This window comes from Nannospalax galili, unplaced genomic scaffold (assembly GCF_000622305.1).
Source record: "Nannospalax galili isolate Female #2095 unplaced genomic scaffold, S.galili_v1.0 scaffold79, whole genome shotgun sequence".
Lineage (NCBI taxonomy): Eukaryota > Metazoa > Chordata > Mammalia > Rodentia > Spalacidae > Nannospalax > Nannospalax galili.
In genome coordinates, this window is record NW_008343959.1 from 1953018 (window position 1) to 1975603 (window position 22586).

General features: G+C 36.3%; 1 non-coding gene across 1 annotated transcript; it reads left to right on the forward strand.

The window, feature by feature from the left end:
* Window positions 1-18657: 18657 nt before the first annotated feature.
* On the forward strand, window positions 18658-18787 carry LOC115071561. The gene has a single exon (XR_003850655.1). It is a non-coding gene; the product is annotated as a small nucleolar RNA SNORA33 (small nucleolar RNA).
* The last annotated feature ends 3799 nt before the right edge of the window (window positions 18788-22586 follow it).

Below are 22586 nucleotides of genomic sequence, written 5' to 3' on the forward strand. Positions count from 1 at the left end.
AAACAATGTTTGATTAACATTTTTCTGGAAAATGAATGAAATTACTGAGCTTACTTAGACTACTGAGGGTTTGCTGAGTTATATGAGTGACCTGAGGGTATGCACACTGGAAACCCTTTATGCAACATAGGTCAAGCCTTCTCTTCCTAGTCTTCCCCACATTATGTACTTTAGCCCTCCCCACTTGCTCCTCCCTTAATGAAGGAGCACAACTGTCAGCAGATGAAGTCGTGATAATGGTAGTTACTTCATGAAGAAAAGAGTTCTGTACAGCATCATCTTATTAAAAGAACATGAAATTGAAAAGGATTTGGTGCTAGGATCCACAAATGAGGGAGAAAATACTTTTTTTGGTTTTTCTGAGTCTTTGTTATTTCACTTAGTATAACAGTTTCTAGACCCACACATTTACTGGAAAATTTCATTATTTCATCTTCTTTTCTGCTGAATAAAATTCCATTGTGTAAATGTACCACATTTTTTAATCACTCATCAGTTGAGGGGCACTTAGGTTGCTTCCATCTCTTAGCTATTGTAAAAAGAGCAGCAAAAAACGTGGTTGTACAAGTGTCTCTACAATAGAATGAGTCCTTTGGTTATATGCCAAGGAGTGGTATAACTGGATCATATGGTAGGTTCATTTTTAGTTTTGTAAGAGTTCTGCACACTGTTTTCCATAGGGGTTGGATGAGTTTGCAATCCCACCAGCAGTGAATGAGTGTTCCCCTTTCTCCACATCTTCACCAGCATTTGGTGTCATTTGTTCTCTTGAACCTAGTCAGTCTGAGTGGGGTTAGTTGAAACCTTAGGGTAGTTTTAATTTGCATTTCCCTAATGACTAATGATGCTGAACATTTTTTGAAATGTTTCCTAGTCATCTTTATTTCTTCCTCTGAGAACTCTCTGTTTAGATCTTAGGCCCATCTTTTAACTGGGTCATTTAGTTTCTTGCTTCTGTTTTTTTAAAGTTCTTTATATATTCTGTATGTTAAACCTCTGTCCGATGTGTGACTAGTAAAGATTTTTCCCACTCTGTTAGTTTTCTATTCACTTTGTTGATTGTTTATTTTGCTGCACAGAAGCGTTTTAGTTTAATGACATCCCACTTGTTGATTGCTGATCTTAATTCCTGAACTTCTGTTTGATTTAGAAAATCCTTTCTGACACCTACATCTTGTAAGTTACTGCCAACATTTTATTCTAATAGTTTCAGGATTTCCAGCATTACATTGAGTTCTTTGATCAATTTGGAGTTGGCTTTTGTGCAGGGTGAAAGATAAGGATCTAGTTTCATTCTTCTACATGTGGAGATCTGGTTTTGCCAGCACCATTTGTTGAAGATACTGTTTTACCTCCATTGTAAGTATTTGGCATCTTTGTCAAATATCAGGTGGCTGAAATTGCATGTACTCAGGTTTGGGTCTCAGTGATGTTCCATTGATCCATGTGTCTTTGTTGTGCCAGCATCACACTGTTTTTTTTTAATCAATATAGCTCTGTAGCATACTTTGAGGTCTGGTACAGTAATCCCCCCAGCATTGTTTTTTGTTCTCAGGGTTTCTTTGGCTATCTGGAACCTTTTGTGCTTCTATACAAATTTAAAGACTTTTTTTCTAAATCTGTGAAAGATGTCATGGGGATTTTGATTGGGATTGCATTGAATCATTATATTGTTTTTGGTAGGATGGTCATTTTCACAATATTAATTCTTCAAATTCTTGAGCATGGGAGTTCCTTCCATCTCCTGTTGTCTTCCTCAATTTGTTTCTTTAAAGATTTAAATTTTTCATTGTACAGATATTGGTGTCTTTGGTCAGGTTTATTCCAAGATATTTTATTTTATTTATTTTTTGCAGCTATTGTGAATGGGAACATTTTGCCGTACTCTTTCTCCAATTGATGCTTATTGGTATATACAAAGGTTATTGTTTTTTGTAGATTGATTTTATAACCTGCTACTAAACTCAAAGTATTGATCAGTTCTAGGAGATTTCTGGTGGAACTTTAGGGATCTCTTAGGTAGAGTTTCATATTGTCTGCCTAAAGGGATAATTTGACCTCTTCTCTTCCAATTATTGATCTTTTACTTTCCTTCTCTTGTCTTATTGCTCTAGCAAGATTTTCACACACTATGTTGAAAAAGAGTGAAGATAGTGGACATCCTTGTTTGGTTCCTGATTTAAATGACAATGCTTCCAGTTTTTCTCCATTTAGACTGATGTTGACTGTAAGTTTGTTGTATACAGCTTTAATTATGTTGAGGTATGCTCCCTTCAGTCCAATTACCTCTAGGACTTTGAACATAAATGCATGTTGAATTTTGTCAATGGCCTTTTCTGCATCTATTGTAATGACAATGTAGTTTTTGTCTTTCAGTCTGTTTATATGATTGATGACATTTATTGACTTACATATATTGAACCATCCCTGCATCTCTGGAATAAAGCATTCTTGATCATGGTGAATGACCTTTTTATATACATTGGTATGTGGTTTGCAAGTAATTTGTTGAGAATTTTTGCATCTATGTTCATTAAGGATATAGGTCTCTAGTTTTCTTTTTTGGTTGTGTGTTTACCTGGTTTGGATATTAGAGTGATGCTGGCTTCATAGAAGGAATTTGGGTGTTCTCTCTCTGTTTCTATAATTTTGAACAATTTAAGTAGTATTGGCTGGAGGAGGTGGTCTTTGAATGTCTGGTAGAATTCTGCTGTAAATCCATCTGTGCCTGGGCTCTTTTTAGTTGGGAGCTTTTGTATTACTGTTTTGATTTCTTTATATGTTATGGGTCTGTTTAAACTGTTGATCTCTTCTGGGCTTAACTTTGGTGGTTCCCATGATTTTAGATTTCCACCCATTTCTTTTGCATTTTCAAATTCGGTAGAGTATACATTTCTAAAATATTCCCTTATCATTTTCTGGATCGTTTGGGTGTCTGTTGTGATGTTTCCACTTCATCTCTGTTTTTGTTTATTTGGATTGGCTCTTTCTTTTGGTTAACTGGGCTAAGGGTCTGTCTATCTTGTTTAGTTTTTCAAAGAACCAGCTCTTAGATTTATTGATTCTTTGTATTATTTTATTTGTTTCTATTTCATTAATTTCTACTCTGATTTTTGTTATCTCTTCTCTTTTGCTGGGTTTCGGTTATATTTTTTCTTGCCTTTCCAGTGTCTAGGATTGCAGGGTTAGGTCATTTATTTGGACTCTTTCTAATGTTTTAATGTAGGCACTTAGAGCTATACACTTCCCTTTTAAGACTGCTTTTAATGTGTCTCAGAGGTTTTGTTGTGTTGATTTTAATTTTCGTTGAATTCCAGGAATTCTTTTATTTCTTTCTTAATTTTTCCTTTGACCCACTCATTGTTTAGAGTGTGTTGTTTAATCACCATGAGTTTGTGTAGTGACTAGGGCTCCTTCCAGTGTTGATTTTGAGCTTTATTGCACTGTGGTCTGATAGAATGTGGAAGTATTTTTATTTTTGTTTTTTTTTTTCTTTTTGTATTTGTTGTGGTTTGTTTTGTCCCCCAGTATGTGGTAAATTTTTGAAAACATTCCATGAGGTGCTGAGCAGAAAGTGTATCCTTTGGTGCTTGGGTGCAATATTCAAAAGATGTCTGTTAGGTCTATGTATGGTATCTATCAATTAATTCAGATATGTATGTGTTTATTATTTGTCCAGTTGACCTGTCTAATGGATACAGTGGGGTATTCAAGTCCCCTGTTGTTACTGAGTTGGGGTTAGTCTGTGTCTTAATGTCCTGTAGTGTTGTTTTTATGAATTTGGGTGCACCAGAGTTTGGTACATATTTGTTCAGGATTGTAATATCTTCTTGGTCAATTGCTCCTTTTATTGGAATGAAGTGACCCTCCTTATCACTTCTGATTAGGTTTACTTTGAAGTCTATTTTGTCACATATTAGAATTGCAACCCCTGTTTGTTTCTCAGTGTGATTCGCTTGGAATATTCTTATTCCATCCTTTCACTTTAAGGTAGTGTCTGTCCTTGAAGGTGAGATGGGTTTCTTGCAGATAGCAAGAAGAGGGATTGTTTTTCTTAATCCTTTCACTTAGCCTGTGTCTTTTGACTGGGGAGTTCAGTCCAATAACATTTAAAGTTATTATTGAAAGATGTGCATTGATTGCCATCGTTTTGATTGCTGTTTGTGTTCTTTGTCTAATTTTCTGTTTCCTCAATTATGCTTTCATTTATTTACTTTCATTCTCCTGGGGTATTCCTTTCTCTATTTTTTGTATTGCTTCAAGTATTCCTTGAATGGCTGGTTTTGTGGACATGCACTCTTTCAGGCTATTTATGTTATGGAAGATTTTCCTTTCCCCCTCAACTATAATAGATATTTTTGTTGGGTAGAGTATTCTGGGTTGGCATCTGTTGTTATTAATAACTGGAAATAAGATCACTTTGCATCTCTGGGCAACCCATCCCCACAGCTTCCTGGAGCCAGCAGCTTCCCTGGGTAAGTTTGGCAGCTGCATCTACTGTGCCTTGATTCCTCCAGCCTCATTCACCCTACCAGCTCCCCAACCCATCTCACCTCTTAGGGACTGGCACATTTCATGTCTTGGCACCCTCGACCTCTGAACTGGCATCTTGACCCAAACTCCCCACTGCTTCCTGATCCTTTGCATCCAGACCAACCCAATTCCTCCCTCTAGTCCCCACATCCCTTTACACCTCTTAGTGGTCCAGCCTCTCAGCTCCCTGGAGCCATCAGCTTGCCTGGGTAAATTTAGATGCACCCATTGCTCCTTGACTCCCCCAGTCTCATTCACCCTCCCAGCTTCCCCACTCCATCTCTCCTCCTAGCAGGGCACCAGCCCATCTCTTGTCGTGACATCTCAGACCCATGGAATGACCTCTTAGCCCAGATTTCTCACTATTTCCTGATCCTTTGTGTCCAGATGAACCAAATTCCTCCTGTAGTCCCCAAGAGCCCTTGGGCCTCTTCTCAATTCCACTTCCCCTTTTCATCACTGGGGGCCAGCATCTTGCCTGCTTACCCTGCTCCCAGGTCAGTCCAGCCCTCAAATTCCTGAGGCCAACATCTTTCCTGAAGGGACCTACACATTAGGAGAAAACTGAGAGCATCTGATCCTCATTCCACTTGGGCCTCGGTGGGAACTCCTGAACATCAATATGAAAGAAATTTGGCTACTCCAATAAAAAATCAAAATAGAGAACCTGAAACCTAGACCTACCAGCTTTTCATGCCCAACAAGTGAACCACAAAGGAACATAAAGTTTACAAAAAGAAGCAGACATAAACTCAACAAAGGAAGGCTTGAGTCTCACACAAGAACCAGACACTGCAAAAGAAATCCACATTCAAAGTCACAGGGAAAAAAGAATAACATGAAAAAACAAAATAATATATCCCTACCAAGTACCAATAGTCCTCTAGAGGAGTACAGTGAAAACCCCTAGAAGTAATACAGGACATGGAACTCAAAAGAACAATTATACACATGGTAAAATAATTCAGTTAATTTAAAAAACACACAGACAAAGAAATCAAAGAACTGGTCCAATTGTATGTCCTTAAACACCCAAAAGGGAAGTATAACCAAAGATTAAAGGGGCCAACATAATATCATAAGAGCATACATATACATAACTAAAAGTTACTCGACAAACAACAAAGCCAGACAGGCGATACCTTCAGTTGAGTTGTTGGCCAGGATAGATAAAGGCTCTTCCAGACAGTAACTCAACATACTACAGGAAAAATGAACAGCAGACCCCAATTCTATCCAAAGGAATACTGACAATGGATTGCAGTAGATGAGGAACAGCTGACCCTCCTGGAATAGGGACCTCTGGCTGACTAGATTTACCAGAAGGGCAGACAGGGGGGAATGGATGAGGGTGCTGACAACACAGTGGACAGTGACAGGGATGGCAGAGTATGGAGCCTCTAGTGGGAGAGGAAGGCTGTCTATCTGATGAGTTTGTATTCATGCTCAGATGCCGAGGAGCTCAGAAGGTGGGCGACTGTGACCAGTGATAGTCATACATATAGAGATTAGAAATGCATGTGAAAACGTCTCAATGTCAATTGCTTTGGAATGAATTCTTCTGTATGAAAAAAAAAAAAGTTGTGCTGTAAAGTATTCCTTGAGAAATGTTTATAATTCTATGAGAATGTAAATAGTTTCACAGTAATTGTTTTCCAGTTAGAATATTCTAACTTAATTGCAGCGCAGTCTCTTTAATTTCTTGTTCATTAATTTTTAACTAACTTCATAAAAGAATAAGAATAAAAAAATGTGATTTATTTTAGAAAAAGTTACCTGGACTGCTGAAAAGAATGTATATTCCACAGCTGTTGGATGAAATATGCTATAAACATTTATTAAATCTACTTATTCTATGTTGTAATTTAAAAAAAAAGTTAAAACCTCATTCAATTTTATGTCTTATAAGGGTTATACTGAGTTCAATATTGTATAACTGTATTAATTTAACTGTGAACCTCAAAATTTACAGCTAATTTTGAAAGAGAAGCATCTTTGCTCTGGAAATTGTTATTGAATATGTTAATGCTATAATGAAATGCTTCTAATCATGTGGTTATTAAATAATTTTTTTAAATAAAGAAAAAGATAAACAAGATTGACAGACTGCTACCCCTGTTAACCAAAAGAAAGAAAGAGCACCTCTAAATCAACAGAATCATAGATGAAAGGGAAACATCACAACAGACACTAAAAAACTCCAAAACATAAAGGCATACATTAAAAACCTATATGCTACTAAATTTGCAAACCTAAAAGAAATGGATCAGTATTGAAAAGCATGGGAATGACAAAAACTAAACCAAGAAGAGATCAACAGTTTAAACAGACCCATAACATATGAGGAAATTGAAACAGTAATACAAAACCTCCCGACTAAAAAAGGCCAGGACCAGGTGGATTTACAGCAGAATTCTACCAGACACTTAAAGAAGATCGATATCCAATACTACTTAATTTATTCAAAAACGTAGAAATGAAGAGAGAACTTCCAAATTCCTTCTATGAAGCCAGCATCACTCTACTACCAAAGCCAGATAAAGATACAACCAAAAAAGAAAACTACAGACCCATATCCTTAATGAACATAGATGCAAAAATTCTCAACAAAATACATGCAAACTACATACAGATGCATATCATAAAGATCTTCCACCATGATTAAGTCTGCTTTATTCCAGAGATGCAGGGATGGTTCAATATATGCAAGTCAATAAATGTCATTAATCATATAAATGGACTCAAAGACAAAAACCACATTGTCATCTCAACAGATGCAGAAAGTCTTTTGACAAAAAATTCAGCATGCATTTATGTTCAAAGTCCTACAGGGAATTGGATTGTAATAAAATGCTGTTAATGAAATATTAATACTGTAATGAAATGCTTCTTCTAATCATGTGGTTTTTAAAAGAATAATGAAAGCAGGTGTGGTCGCTCACGCCTTTAATCCCAGCACTCATGAGGCAGAAGCAGGCAGATCTCTGTGAGTTCAAGGCCAGCCTGGTCTGCATAGTGAGTTCTAGGACAGCTGGGGCTACAGGGAGAGGCTGTGTCAAAAAAAAGACCAAAATAATAATAATAATAATAATAATAATAATAATAATAAGGTCCATGCTCTTCTGGCTTTAATAGTTTGTATTGATAAGTCAGCTGTAATTCTGATGGGCTTTCCTTTATATATGACTTGCTGTTTTTCTTTTGCTGCTTTCAGTATTCTTTCTTTGTTCTGTATTTTTAGTGTTTTTAGTATGATATGCCATGGGGAGTTTCTTTTCTGGTCCTGCCTATTTGGTGCTCTTTGTGCTTCTTGAGTTTGTATGTGGATGTCTTTACTCAATTTTGGGAAATTCTCTTTTACAATTCTGTTTAAGATCCGGTCAACACCATTAACCTGAAATTCTTCTTCCTCTATGTCTATGATACATAGAGTTGGGCTTTTCATGGTGTCTCACATCTCTTGCATAATCCATTCTTGGTTTTTTTTTGTTTTTGTTTTTGGGGGTTTTTTGTTTTTAATTTTTCATAGTATTTGCTTGAGTGGTCCAATTCTTCAACTTTATCCTTGATATTCTGTTTTCCATTTCATTCATTCTAGCTGAGAGGCTTTCCTCCTGTTGTTTCAAGTTGGCTTCTTGAGTTTATCACTTCCTTCTTCATTTCTGCCTGAGTTTTCTTTAATTTTTTTCTGTATTCTGTGAATTCATTCAGAAGTTGATCCCTATCTTCTTTTAGTTTTTTGATTTGTTTGTTCATGTGTTCTTCAAATTCGTTGAATTCCTTGATTATGTTTATGATTATTCTTTTAAATTCTGTGTCCTGGGTTATATCTAGGGGGTTCTCCTTGCAGAACTCTTCAACAGGACTGGTGGAGTTTGGTGGGAACAGAGTGTTTTGGCTTTCCATTTTATTATTCTTTTGTTTTGATTTTGGCACATGAATTATGTTTTTTGTTTGTAATTTTGATATGAAAATTAAGATGACATTTGCTTCTGTTTGTATTATTTCTGTGCCTTGATCCCAGGTTTTTGTTTCTCTCAGATTTTATTTTGGAGGGAACTGATGCCTTTAGATAAACTACTAATGAGCTCCCACAGAAGCCAAAGTCAGGTTCCAATCACGTACACTCAGGCTTTCTTCTAAGGTTTGGACCAGGCCCCTATTTGTGGGAACTCAGAGCAAAATTTGAGTAGTTCCCTAAGGGAGGGGGTGGTTTTCGGTCTCTCAGGCAGTCTGCTGAGTTCTCAGCTCCTATGCCAGAGGACAGCTAAAGGCACTCACTGGCAGTCTGCTGAGATCACAGTAGCTATACCAATGGAGGCTGGAACTAGCCCTCTCAGGCTGTTCACTAAGTTCTCAGCTTTATCTTACCAAAGGGCAGAGGTCTACCCAGGGACCTTGGGAGAGGCCTCACATAATCCCATTTAGAGGGTTGGGTATGCACATGATTGGGGGAAGCTCAGTACCATGTGGAGGCAGGATTCAGGTACTCTCAGGCAGTCCCCTGAGTTCTCAGCCCCTATGCCAGAAGGAAGCACTCTCTGGCATTCAAAGAAACAATGTGTTTTTACATCTTATTCTCTTATCAAATATATGAAGAAGTTTGACTCTTAGGCTATCTTCTATGATGAATCTGATACTGAAAAATAATAATTGCTCTGGTGTAGGAAGTGCAATATATGTGAGAATTTTTTTTTAAATTTAAAATGAAATTCATACTATACTATCTAATAATCTTCTAATGATGAAGGAAACTGTATTTTGTTGCATATCTGATGCCTGTCAATGAAGAGCAGAGAAAGGCAAGAAGAAAGAAAAGACACACAAGCTTCTCCAGGCTCCTAGAGCTACTAAGGCAGAATACCACAGACCTTAAACAACATAAATTTTCTCACGTTCTGATGTTCTGAAGTTCAAAATCAAGGCAGTGGGAGAGTTGGTTACCTTGAGTTTCTTTCTACTAAGCCTCTAAGGGACTAACTTTTCTTTGCTCTTATGTGGTCTGGCTTGGGCTTTGCAGATCTTGAGCGTGCCTTCTCGAGTGCTGTACGTTCATATGTGGAACTGACTTGTTTTGTCAGCATGTTTTTTTTTCATTTTATTCATCTACCACTACTACCTCTTTCAATCTATCTGCCTCTTCTTCAAATATTTCTGAGGTCTTGGAAAAGGTGTAATATATGTATTCCATTTGGGGTTGAGAATTCCATAGTCTCTTTACTCAATATGTGTTGACAATTGAGGGTCACTGTGTTAATTGCAATCTGATGTAAAAAGAAGATTTTCAGGATGTAGTTGACAATTACAGCAATCTAAGTACAACAATAAGTCATTAAGAGTTGATTTAATATTATGTCCCATTAGCAGGATAATATTAATAGGTTCTCCCCTACAACCTGTGACCTGTCTCGAAAAGGTCCTTAGCCCTTGTAACAGTGCCAGTTATAGACTCCATATTGTGAAACAGGTCTTTAGTCTATTCAGAAAATAGTTGGGTATTCTCATAATATTCATGCTACTATTGCACCATTGGGTTTGTCATACCAGTTGTTATTATAACTTTCAGTGTTTGATGCTGGGTAACGCTGATGATCACTTTTCTCTTGGGACTCAGGCAGAGAACCTTCTAGGACTATGAAAGTTAGGCCATAGACATGAATCTTTAAGGTCATTGGCACTTGGTGTGTAATGTATTCAGAAATACTATCTTAAAATCAAGTTCTCAATAGGGAACAAGGGTAATGGCAAAAACCAGTGTTGGTGACTGTATATGTGCTCCCATGGGGACAAAAGATGAATTACAAACCTGGTACTTGGTTTTATTTTTTATCCTATTTTGTCTGATAGGGGCACCCCATTACAGAGTAACTCCATTTAAAAATTTTGTGTTGTGTATGTATATATTTTAAAAAGTTTAGATAGTAGTAAGTTTCCACATGATTTTTTCTAAAGGCTCTTAAAGCATAGGAGGTGGCATGGGGAGAGATAACTACCAAATAAAATTTCCATCTGCAGCTTCCTTGTTTCAAAATGTATATTAGGGCTTAAGTTTGCAGTACTTATTTTCACTTAAAAATATCTGAATAAGCTCCCTAACTAAGATAGTCGTCATCATTACCACAGGATGAGAGAAAGGAAAGCTGATAGAAATACTCGAGTACTTATTGCCCTGAACCAAAGCACAAAGAATATGACTCACTCAATGAGCTATAGAAACAAATACAGCTGTCCTTTAAAAGATAGCAAGAGCTGAGAGTATCTGAATACTTTTTAGCTCACTTATGGCAAGTGATTCGGAGAAAGCCAGTGAAACCTTGGATACTAGAATGATGACCAAACAAGGTATTCTTTCTTGAGAAAATAAGTCAAGTCACTGGAATGTTGTATGGAACTTTTTTCTATCCTGATGAGTGATGAGCAGTAAAAGTTTGTTCTCTGGTATACAGTATTTTAGAAGTATGCTATCATCTACTTTTTATATAGTGCATCACGTGATCCACAACCTTGATGAAATCATGACAAGTACATCTGGAAAACAAAAAATACCATGCATCATAGATGCATCCCTAGAATAAATAGAATGAATGCTACTCAGAAGGTCCTAGTTAGACATAGAAATTGAGTGATATGCCAATTCTTTCTTGGATATGTTGGTCTAATGTGACTTGTGATATATTATTTAATAATCTCTTTTTTTCTGATTCTTTCATGATTCTTATGGGAGAAACATATGATAACACAACACAGTTAGTGAATAACCCAAAATATTGCTAGTTTTTGATAGAACAGGACAAAAGAGGAAATTTTACCTTTACAGGACCAAAGAATGAGTTTTAATGCATGATGGCATTTTTTGGCAGCTTTCTAAAATCTTTGTAATGGAGAAAAAGGGAATGAAAATATGAATTCTATTCCATTGTACAAAATATGAATATAATAGTATCATCTTCAATAAAATTTCCATTTGTGTTCACTTAATTGCTATATAAACACAATGGAAATAGGAAAATACCAGTGAAGGACACAGAAAAAGCAGAAAATCATCAAGGACACAGTGGCATTTTACAAATGAGGAGAAGATTAAAAAGAGTAGATGGAATTGCTCTGTGGAGATGAAAGTTTAAAGGTGATAAAATAGTTGCATAATGTCAGCACAATATATAAATTCTTTTCATCTTTCTTCATAAAATCTTCTTTTTAAAAAGCAACACTATTGTGTCCTTGATGATTTCTGCTTTTTCTCTGTTCAACAACTTGAAGAAGATTTCCGCAGCCTGACATTGTATGTGTTTGGGGGGGGGGGGTGCGCGTGTATGTGTGTGTGTTGTATAATCTTCAACTATACACTTGAACTCATGTATATATTTTATGTTTTTTCATTTAAATTTTGAATGAATATGGTTCTCTCTGTTTGTCACACCACTTAAGCAGTATTTATCTCTCCTTCATCTCTGTATAGCTCTCCCTATTCCCTCCTCAGCTAAAGTATCTTCACATTTTCCTGTTGATAACATCTGTGTCCTACTAGCCTCATCTCTCAAGCTTCTTCTCCTTTACCCCCATGGTTCCTTTCCATTTCCTGGATCCTGTGGTTACATCGGGACATATGCTTAGATCTTAGTATTTGAAGCTGTAAGTCACCAATAAGAAAGAATATGTCATTTGTTTTTCTGAGTCTATGTTGCCTCACTTAATATCATTGCATATCTATACCACATTCTCATTATCTATTCATGGTTTGAGGAATACTAAATTGCAGCAACAAACATAGCAGAGTAAGTATCTCTTGAGTAGGATGAGTCCTTTGAGTATATGCCAATGAATGGTACAACCAGATCATATGGTAGATCTATTTTTCTTAGTTTTTTAAGAATTCTCCAAACTGCTTTCCACATTGTTTGCACCAGTTTGCAATCCCACCAGCAGAATGAGGGTCCCCTTTCCCCATAGTCTCACCATCATTTCATGTCATTTGATCTCTTGATCTTGACCTGAGTGGGGTAAGATGAAATTTATTTATTTATTTTTGGTCGGATTTCACTTTTTCTTTTTTTTTTTTTCGAGACAGGATTTCCCTGTAGCCCCAGCCGGTCTGGAACTCACTATGTAGACGAGACTGGCCTGAAACTCACAGGGATCTGCCTGCCTCTGCCTCCCAAGTGTTGGGACAAAAGTGGTGTGCCACCACACCCGGCCTGATGAAGTGTGTATATGTGTGTGTGTGTGTCTTTGTGTTTGTGTGTGTGTGTGTGTTTGTGTGTGTGTGTGTGTGTGTGTGTGTGTGTGTGTGTGTGTGTGTATCTCCCCCATTGCCCCCTTCCTCTGCCTCCCAAGTGTTGGGACAAAAGTGGTGTGCCACCACACCCGGCCTGATGAAGTGTGTATATGTGTGTGTGTGTGTCTTTGTGTTTGTGTGTGTGTGTGTGTTTGTGTGTGTTTGTGTGTGTGTGTGTGTGTGTGTGTGTGTGTGTGTAAGTCCCTGCCAAGGTTAGACTTGTTAGAACTTTACAGAACTGGAGTTACAGGTGGCTATGAACTGCCCAGAACGTGTAATGGGCAGGGAATGGGGGGCCTCTGAAAGAGTATAATCTTCTCTTAACCATTGAGCCATCTCTCCAAACCAAATCTTCATTCTTAAGTAGAAAATGAAACAAATTATTTTCCTCCAGTCTCCATGTTCTTGTATTAAATGACAGTGGTAAATATCACAAATTTAAAGATGTTTAGTCTCACAGTTTTCTACTAAGTGTACAGCAAACATTTTGTTTTCTAAACCCATCTATATATTCATAAACCCATTTAGTAAAGGGCTCTTTCCAGAATCTCAGAGAATTTCTGAGCTGTCCTTGGTTGTCCTCCAGATGACCATAATACATTATATTCTAAAAATGTTAGATCCATTGTAAATATACAAACATATAGATGCACTGTTTATATGTACTGAACATTACTTAAGAATACAAGTACAAAATTTGTGAAACTGGTTCTACTCTCAGGTCACTACTGTCAATCTTTTTGAGCAGAATTGAATTGATCAAGGCAGTGGAAACAGTTAAAGGAAACTCTATGAGATGTGAGCTGAAATGTTAAATACTTTATGACTTCTTTTTCAGTAATCTTATTGTACTGCCAGAAAATAACATAATCTGTCTAGGATCTTCCCTTTAGGCTTGGCTACGGGAAAAGGAAACACATGGTAAGATAGAGCTTAGTTCAGCTGAGGCAGCAAATACTGATTAATGGTCATCAAATGCAATACGAACATCAAATGTCTACTGTTCTAAGCTACAGAGATGTTTGTTTTTTGTTATGGCAGCAAAATTGGCTGATGTGCAATTTCTTGATGTGCTATTTCCACAATATTTTTAAATTAAAAGTCCTATTATTGTGGCAATTATATGAAACTTTTTGGGCATAAAAGTTTTATTAAAAGTATACATATATAATAATTAACATGGATACCATTGTACTAGGCAAATATATTAGACCATGATAAAATAATTTTACCATAGTTTACATTTGATTGGAACTAAAGCACCTCTAACTATACCTAGTAAGCAAAATTTTGGGAGGACTAGAAAAATTAACAATAATTATCCTGAATGGCAAAGGTAAACAAGAGCATATAAAGACAAACTGAGGATTTATAGGCATAGGAATTAATTATAGAGATGGAATATAAGCACAAATAATCTCTATCGATCAGTCATAGAATTCTGCTTATTGGTAGATATTACATACGTGGTAAATCAGTACTGAATTTAAAAGGGTCTTTTTCACTGCATTTATTTACCTGAAGTTCACCCAGTATATGAATGATAGTAGATGAAAAATGAACTATCAATGCAAGAAGAAACAGAAAAAATTGTTTGTAAAAGAGCATGTAAGAAACAGAACTGAGATGCTATCAGAAGGCTTCCAGAGAGAGGAGTCTCCTTCCTGGGGAGAAAAGGCCCAGTGAGAACTGGTTTCACGCTAATGCTTAGATGCTGTTTTAGACAGGAGGAAAGCTGATGTTGAAGACACTACATCCCTCAGCACAGATAACTGAGGCTCAGACACACTTCTCTAGCTCTTGCTGAGACATGAAAATTAGAAATCTACACAGAGCCAAGGCCAGCTCTAGGGTAAAGAATATCCCTTTAACCTCTCTAAGTTACATAATCCCAAAGAGACATATGTCTTTATCCTGTGATCAAGATAAAGAGAAATAGCAAGTTATGGTCAGGGGAGAAAGGATAGAAAGAGTTTAGGGAGCAAGGAAGATTTTGAAATTTGACATCATTTTGATCCTAGAATTATTTGGCATGTACCCAAATATTTGGTCTCTTTCATCTTTGAAATCTCCAGTGCCCAATCTTAATTTATTTATCCAAAATGGATAAAGTGAAGAAAAGTAATTGCTTCTTATTCTAGAACTCTGGAGTTAGCCCAGATGGATTGCATAACATGAAACGTAGGAAATGAAATCACCGTACTTCTATGCTTCTATCACTAACTTTGAGGAAGTGTGGTATGAAGCCTGTAAGAGGCAGAAGAATCCTGGCAGTGAACATAGCATCGAGGTAGACAGCATTTGTTAAAGGAGTAAATATTAAGCCATTCCTAAGCAGAGGCATGTTTAAAATAATATATAAGTCTCAGAAGACTGAAAGGATACACAGTCTAAGTACTTAAGTACCAACAAGGTGACCAAGTCTCTTCCCTTGAAAAATTAGAAATGGAAACAGATCAGAGAAAATTTCTGAGTAATAGAAAGTTTATGGGTCCAGTCCTTCTTGTGCAATCAGATGATTTTAGACTGGGTTCATAACAGAAAAGGCATGAGAATTACCACATTATTTCCTGACCCCCATCAAGGAAACAAATCTATTTTTATAGAGGAAAGGTACAGATTCACCACTGAAGGCAGGAACATTGCATGAGCCGTGCTGAACATTTATCAGGAAGAACCTCATTACCGTTACAACTTCCAGATAAAAACAGAAACATTTTACTCTCTGCTTTCATAGGAGGCAATATTAATCCATTTTTCTTTCAGTGCCTAAAGGAATTAAGCATACAATATCTAATTGTTTAAAGGTACTAGAAAGAAAAATTTAAGAGAATTTTTTTTAATAAGACAGAAAAGACAGAAGAGAAAAACTAGAATTCATAAAGGGTGGGTGTTATCACAAAGGAATGATAACTGGGTGAAGAATTAGAACATAATAAAAAGAATGAAGCAGGTAAGAAGAGCTTTGTGGAAGAAACATCTAATTCAGCTTGTGAGCAGGAAGCCTGAGTTCCCCCAACAGGAGTGGTAATAAAGGCAGAGATAGATCGATAACAGTTTTGAGAGTTGAGACACAGCTGGTTCTTTGATTTAAGAGAATTTTAAGTTAGAAAGTTTATGATATCAATACAGTATTACTTTCATAAAGTATCTTGTGGGGAAGGTACATGAACCCCATGATGAAGACAGATCCTTATGACCTGGAAATTAAAATTTCAGGTTCTTGATCTATGATCACCAGAAACTGAAAAAAAAAAAAAGAAAGAAAAAGAAAAAAATGTGATGAATGAAGGATTTAATTGTATGCATTAAATTTAAGGGGTTTGGGAGTAAATTTGGTGGATTTGAACTAGATCTTCATATGCAAACAGAAATTGTTATTTTATTTAGAAATCATCAAAATAAGAATAGAGAAAATATAGAACAATGTGAGGAAGTTTGTGATGAAGGAATGGGCAAGTCTGCCATAGACTGTGGGTGTTTTTTGCTTCTCACACATTGTTCTATGATAGTATATCTCTTCCAACTCAGTCGTTTCTTTGTTTTTTGCCTGTCAATTATTTTCTACAACAGATACTTGTTCTTTGACATTCCACAGTAACATTTGCAATTTGTGAGTCTGGAGGTTAAGGAAGCAAGTGCTTTTCTGCATGTCATAAGTGACTGCTGTCTGTATTGCATTCTTTTTCACATACAGGAAAGTAATAAAAATAACAAAAGATTGTTGTTGTTCTCTCTGTCCTTTGCTGGCTTAAGCTGAGGTGTAACAGCAGGTGCTTTGGAAGGAAACTCTGCTGACACTTGTAAAGGCTGGCCATCCTCAGCTCTGTCCTTTCTGCTTAGAGAAACAGCATCGTTTCCTTTGATGTTGGACTGTCAGTAGGAATTTTTGCAGACTCACTGAAGCAAATGAACTGGAACAACATGAAAATGATTTTGGAACCCAAACATGGTGGCAAAATCTGAGAACCTCATCACTGACCTCAAAGGATGGGTGCTTTCTATTTTTATTAATTTTGTGTTTGAATGTCTTTCTTTAACTCAAAAGCATTGCCATAATAACTGTATCGATATGGGTTACAGTTTACAGCAGTGTTTCAATGATCTCTCTTTGACCGTACTTGACAAACACAAAAACCTCTGCCTTAGTCAGTGCCACTTGTCATAGAAATCACTGGACATATTTCACATGGCTCTAAATCTGTGCCTATAATGCATAAATCAAATGATGCCTGTCAGCATCACAAATAAATATCCAGGATGCAATGGCAGGGGAGTATTTAATCAAATGGTCATTTAAAAACACAAATGTCATTTGTGAAACAAATTTCCAGACTATATAGTAATAGCTTACATTTCTTCAGACTCTTATGATTTCAAATGCCTTTGCTCCTGCTATTGCAATGATCCCTCAAAATAGCCACAATAAAGCTAATGCAACTGCACTTTTCTCTAGGAACACATAGCGGATCAGGGAGACTAAGACCTCTACTCAAGTTCCATGCTCAGCATCAAGCCAAGTTGACACTATAATTATGATCTCTCAGCCTAGTTCAAAGACAATTTTCTATACATCAGCATCCTCACATATTTAAGATGTTTCAAATATTACCTTATGTACAGGAGATTGGAGGAAGCTGATGTATGGTTCTAGCTACCCTCAAAGCTTTACCCATCCTGATATCTTCCTCTCTGACTCAGAAGTCTTTCCCTTAGCTTCATGATTTCATCTCCAGCCCATGGAGAGCTCTCAAGTATGTGAAAGCTAGAGTTGTGCTTATTGTCTCATGTAATCTAGATTAACAAGTCTAGAAATACGACTCATTAAAACCTTCTGTGTCTTAAAAAAGTAGCCACATTCTATACATTTAAAGGGACAATGAACAATGCTAATTTCCTAGTCTCCACTATCTCAGACCCCCATTGTCTCCCATCCTTCAAATATCCACAGATTCCTGCAGAAAACCAAATAAGGCAAACACATTCCACATCACCTCATACGTTTACTCAAGCCTTCCTGTGACCCAATTTGAATAGACTCACTAGTCTCCGATTCCCAAATATTGAAAACATGTCAACAAAAATATGAGTTAAAGAGAACATGAGATATTAGGGAGAGAAAATATCTCTAATTAAAATTCTCTTCACGTTCAAAAATTGCCTCAAAAATATTTGAGTGACTGATTATAATACCAAGTGGAATTAAAGTCTCCAGATATAGATGCCTCCAGTCTTGTAGTCCTTTGATTTTATCATACAAGAATCTAACTAATATTTTAGTATTTTCTATAGGTCTTTAGTGATGGATTTTATTTTTTCACTTTCAAATTGCAAGGAAGTGATTTCCATTTCATTATTAAGTTTAGAAATTGGGACTGTTTAATCTTGGTTATCAATTTAATTCAATGAATAATCAGCTAACAGGTATGCCTTTAAGTGGGTTTGTAGAGTATTTTCTGGAAAGACTAAGTGGGAAGAGAAGACACTCCCTTAAACTGGATGATGTCTTCCAGCAAAGGTCAAGACATAAGGAAGTCTGTGGAAAAGTGACTGCTTTGCTTTGCTTCTGTGTCTTTGCTCCTTGCTGTAGCCTGAATCTGCTCTGGTTTTGCTGTTGTTCTTATCCTCCCTTAACATCTGAACACAGTTTATTTCCCTTTCTAATAGGAACTGAAGAATGGCAGCTATGTAGGAATTTTCAGCCCTTGGGGCCAGATTGAGAATTTTGATGTATCCAACCTCATAGACTGAGCAGGTACTAGATTCTCAACCGGCCCCAGCAGCAGGCACACAGTGATTGTTGGGCTACCCAGCACTATCATGTAAGCTAATCTAAAAAGCAATATATATAGCCAGCCAACTGATCTGCTTATCTGAATGTGTATCTGCAGAGAGCTAGAAAAGCTGGCAATAGTAAGGCCATGTTACGAGCCTTAAAAACACCTATAGTCATTAAGGTCCCTGAGAATGGCTATAATACTACATTGGGGGCCTTCCACAATAGTCTGAGAAATTTTTACGCAACTCTAGGTATATAGGTCTCTACAATATACCTGTATATATATATATGTATGTATATATATATATATATATATGTAACCTTAATATGATAAGATAATAGTGGGTTATTTTAAAATACTGATTTGAGTCTCAATATACCACATGCTATATTTCATCCTAGCTCAGATTATAGCTTTCTAAATGCATAGAAGTTCTATTTGTCTATGTGTGTATGTGTGTATGTATTTCAGTGTGTAGAGAAAAGACTCTATTTATGAACCTGTTAAAACTCTTCTCTTAATTATTACAAATATTTGCCTTTAAATTTCGAGTTTGGGGCTAAAGTGATAGCTCAGTGGTTAAGAACACTGACTGTTCTTGCAGAAGAGCCAGGTTCTAATCCCTGCACCCACATTGCAGCTAAAAATCTTCTGTAACCAATTTCAAGGTATCCAACAACCTCTTCTGTCTTTCGTGGGCATTGCAGGACACAAGTACACTTACATACACGCAGGCTATACATGCATACAAATAAAATAAAAATAATAAATAAAACAATTTTAAATTTCTAATCTGCATTTAGAGAAGACAAATATCTTAAAACAGTATGATAAGCAATCAAATATACTTTATAAAACAGTAATTATTTCACCTGAATATCTACTTCTTTCATTTAGACTTTTAGCCACATAGTGGGTATATTTGACAACTGGTTAATTGAAGCACATTAAATCAATATTCTACTACAACTAAAATATATTAACATGTCTCAGGAGATAAAGATACCAAGACATTTCCAATATCACAAATAGTTTTGAAGGCATCTTCTGGTTAACAAATAATCACAGAGGAGATAGTGGAAATAAACAATGACCTCATTTTGCATTTGATTTAGCTTGTTTAATGTTCTCTCTTACAGGAATGTACGTTTTGTCTTCCTTTTTCAGGAACTTCCAGTCAACCTCTAAGACACATTTTAAATGTCATTTTTCCCTAGGAAAGTATTTTCCAATTGTTCTAGACATAATTATCCACTTAATATTTATGAACAACAGCTCATAGTGTCTCAGAATGCACTTACAACAGTTACTTCCTTAATGTATGTTAAGAAGGAAATTTGCATGCCATTTATCTTTTTATACCTCTCTCCTAACATATCTGTATGCAGTTCATGCTAAGTGATTACTTGTTGAATAAATATAAAAGAGAGAAATGGAAGAATTATCTTTTTTAAAGCATGAATTATGTATTAGATGACTTGTAAAGCAGCAAAAATATATGATTTAGCTATCAACAATTGACAATATTTTTGTTATTTAGAAACAGGGTTATATACTTTTGAACAATAACAGTTGAAAATTTGTTTATTGAGTGTATCTTTTTAAGACAGACTCCACATGTTGCTTTCTTAAACCAGTGAGCACAATGGGATGCAGCTCATTCATGCTGCCTTTTCTTTGCTGCACCTTCTCTCTCACCTGTCTGTTTGTACGAATCCAAGGGCTGCCCTGCTCTCTGCTGCACCACGCTCTCCTTGCTCCTTCTATGGCTATTTTAATCAATACCATTCCTTAGTGAGAGCGACAGTTGTCCACATAGAGAATATTTGTTTTGCTTTCTCTTCTTCAGTGGCATTGCTTAACTCCATTTTCATCTTTTATGAAAAAAATCACCTATTTTGTTGTGTTTTTAGGTTAACATTTTCTGAATTCTTATTATAGACAAAGCGTCTTGTTGTAAGTCACTCATGCATATGCATATTTATACAATCTATATACTTATATTTAATCCATGATACTAAAGATGCTTTTAACATTTCTTTAAATATTTTGTTATTTTAATTTTTTTGTGTGTATTTTCTGTCTGTGTGTAAGTGCACTGTGCTGTGCTGTGCAAAGCCCCCAGAAGTCAGAAGAAGGCAATGGATCCCCTGTAACTGGAATTATGGATGGTTGCTAGCTGCCATGTGGGTGCTAGGAATTGAACCTGGTCCTCTGCAAGAGCATTCAATTCTCTTAACCTCTGAGCCATCTCTCCAGCCCCTGTTTATAACATTTTAATAGAAAAAAAAGGACTCAACTTAGAAAGAGATATTTGAAGCTAAGTCTATTCAAATATGTTTTGCCTAGAGTCAAATGACTGGTAATTAGAGAAGTTAGTATCCTTCCCAAATTGGCAATATGATCTCAACCACTCCTTCCTTAATCACTGGATTATGTTCAGCCAGGTCTGTGGACTACCTTCCTTTCTCTGAATTGGTGCGTCTCCTTTGTGTATTCATATTTGATACATTATCAGTATTTTTTTCTTTTGTTGGTTTTATTTATTTGTTTTTTTGAGATGAGATCTCCCTGTAGTCCTGGCTGACATGGAATTGGCTATTTAGACCAAGTAGGCCTCAAGCTCACAGAGATCTGCTTGCCATAACCTCCTGAGTGCTGGGATTAATGGCATGTATCGCCATGCCAGACCAGTTTTCTTTTTTCTTTTTTTTTTTAATAATAAGGGTAACTATATTTTTTAAACACTTTGTAACTTTATCCCTCACATTTGCTGAGAAAGCTTTAGAAACCTATCTACCTGCTGTTACTTCTGAGAACTGTTGGTCGCCTAATATTCCTGCAGAAACAGTAACCATAGCCCCAACGAAAGATTCCTTTAATTTAGCCACAAATTATTTAATGAATGGCACAGTTGTTTTAGTTCTTTTAATATGGAATCATCAACAAGTATGTTCTGAAGCATAATTAATTCAGAGATTAATTGTGAAGTAGCCATAGTCCTATATTTTATCAAAGAGCAAGTGAATAATCTCTAATCCTGAGGTACCAGGTTTTAGGCTGCATAGTAGGTCTGGGTGCTATAGAAAGTACTGGGTTACTGGGAGTTAAGCTTCTGGATCCCTGTTATATTCAGCTAACTTATTACTCGGTGTCCTTTGAGGACACATGTTACGAAGTGATAAAAGTTAAATAAAGCATCATATCCTTGTAATGAGACAGCTTAAACGAAAGGAAAGTCACCCATTTCTGCAACTTATCAAGTTACCATCAAACAATAGAGATCGAAACTAGCAAGTTGATCCCTGAAATTTTAGAAACCTAGGCGTTGTGCCTTATGCAACTGATTTTTTGGTGTAAACAAACATATTTCTAATTTAAAACTTAAAAAAAAAACAAGAATTCTATTCTCTGGTGGTTAAGCTTAAAACAGAATTGAAAATGTGGACTTCATAGCTCCTGGCAAAAAGAGACTGTCTGAAAATGATGTTGTGCCAGAAATCCATCATTTCCCATTAGAACCACAGGAAATAGTATAGCTTGACCTATTTTTTAAAGCCTACTGAAAAATATTTATAAAATCTTCTAGTCACCTTATGTAAATGTAAGGTGATAGGTTTATAGTCTATTGACAAATAGAATCATTCAACAAAATGAAAAAAAGGATATTCAAGAAAAGATAATAGGAGGACAGAGAAACACAACTGCCTGAAACACTACTCTTAACATGATATTGGTGGTCCCCAGGCTAGAAGAGGATGAGGAGGGATGGGATCCACATGGATGATAATTGATAAAGTTTTCCAGTTTGGTTATCCTTTAATAGCTGCTTGTAAATAAGCAACCTAGAAAGTGATACATGATCAGATCTGACCAAGGAAATAAATAAAATTATAACACCATCTGTGAAGGAGGGTACTTACTGAAAAGAAATATATCACCAAACACTATTCTCTCTCTCTCTCTCTCTCTCTCTCTCTCTCTCTCTCTCTCTCTCT